Raw genomic sequence first — 2,128 nt, forward strand, 5'->3', positions numbered from 1 at the left:
CCTCTACAAGTTTGTCACCTAAATACTTTTCCAGGATTAGATTCCACAACTCAAACTGTCACTTTCACCTATTATCTTTCTATCAAAATCACACTCACTCCTAAAGGCCCAATTCAAACTCCACTTTTCATCTTTATATCCTCCACTTGATGATCAGGAAAGGACTCTGCAAGAAAAAGGCAAATTCCTAATGAATTGATTCAGGAAATTAAAAAAAAAACACCTCTTTTCCTGAAAATCCTTAAATCCTTCTGGAAGCATTAATTTTTTAAAAATGTCCCTATTCAAATATTAACATTTCAATCAAGAAATCCTCCATAAGCTCAGCATTGTTAACCAACATTTACTAAATGCTAATAGCGTACGACGTAGATTAAATTCTTATATTAAATAAATATCATCAACCTGAAGATAAAAAGCTATAATCTGGACCCAGATTCTAATTCCAATAATATCTGTACTTGGATCTTACTTAAGAAAAGAACATCACAGTAAGAGGACTTGATATTTCACCTGACAGAGACTGAGAAGGTCAAATAAGCCTACAGCAGTGACAGAAAATTACCAGATCTAAATCAGCTTCAGATTAAAAAGAAATAAAAAAAACTTTCAACTGAAATGTCATAAAACTAGTTTTTTTTAGTACATATTTTAAAGGGCTGAAGGACGTGATGGGCAATTCTGAACCTCTCATAAAGAGACATGTTTACTGGCATACTTACCAGCAGGTGCAACAGAAGAGATGCTGCGGGCAGTTCTTTCTCTCCGTTACATTCTAGGACCTTATTTCTTTTAGGCCTGACCTAATTTAATTTCTCTTTTGGCTCCTAAGCCTCTGAGTTCATGTTAATTTTCACAGTTGTGCACTGTGAAACATTTTGCTCCTGAAGAGTATGAAAATATTCAAGATTCAATTAAAGTCTTTTTTTAAAAAAATAACTTTAACTAACACTTGGCAAAACATGCCCTCTATGGTATTTCTAAAATTATGATCATTCAAATTTGAATACATTTCTGAAATAGAAATGCTTATAAGAGTAAAACACCCTAAAATTCTAATATGATTAATAACACTATTTAAGGAAAGTGGGGTGTAATGAAAAGAGCTGCAGCAACTGAAACAGGATCTCAGTCCACAATCTCAAGTATGCCTCTTTAGTTGTATGACCTTAGGAACTGGTTTCACCTCGAAATACTTTCTCATCTGAAAGACATCACCGCGTTCCCCTCCCTCCAGCTGTTTGTTCAAATGAGATAATGGACCTAGCACAGTTCCTGCCACGAAGTGTTCAATAAATATTAGTTCGCTTCCTTCGTTCAACAGAAAAGACACACTCACGAGAAAATTTCGGTGTAAGGGAGTCTACACTTGCACAGGTCTTCACCAGCACAAAACACGACAGCTAGTTGGTTCTAATGAAAAACAAGACTGTCACCCCCATTCCACAAACGTTTCGGTGAGCTGGATCGAGACGAGAGAGCCTGAATGTGATTCTACAAGAACTCCATTAGGGCTACACACATACTGACCACTAAAGCATTAACAGGGAAAGTTCACAGTAATTGTGCTAAAACGTCTGGATGCCTTTATGCTGGTAAGAGAGCTCACGCGCGGCAAAAGAAAAACAAGTCAAATTAGGCCCAACTCCAAATGACTCCTTAATAAACCAAAAGAGCAATACTGGCTTATCCTTTCTGAAACGCTAGCAGTACGGTATTAAAAACCCTTTAAAGACTTCAAGACTGAAATATTCCACAACGAACACTGGTGCCACTAACGCCTTTTAGAAAGCCTGCGTAGGAGAGCCCCCCTGGCACCACGGAAGGCACTTAACGAAAGCCGTTCGCGGAAAACGCAGGCGAGGGGAGAAAAATCATATGATTATTTCGGAGCTGTGCACACACGCCGCGACGAGCATCCGAAGGAATTCGAGGCCGCGCTGTGCGCACACTGGTGGCGGGGGCGCCTCGCTGCCGGTCCCGGGGTCCCGGCCCCAGCCTCCGCCCCTCGGGCCCAGCGAGGAGCAACGCCCAGGCCCGACGGCCCGGCCCGGCCCGGCCCGAGGCCCCCAGCTCGCGGACGACGGCGCAGCCCAGGTGGGGGCCGAGGCCGGGGGCCGGGGCCGGG

Source organism: Lipotes vexillifer, unplaced genomic scaffold, assembly GCF_000442215.2.
Source record: "Lipotes vexillifer unplaced genomic scaffold, Lipotes_vexillifer_v1.1 scaffold1783, whole genome shotgun sequence".
Classification (NCBI taxonomy): domain Eukaryota; kingdom Metazoa; phylum Chordata; class Mammalia; order Artiodactyla; family Lipotidae; genus Lipotes; species Lipotes vexillifer.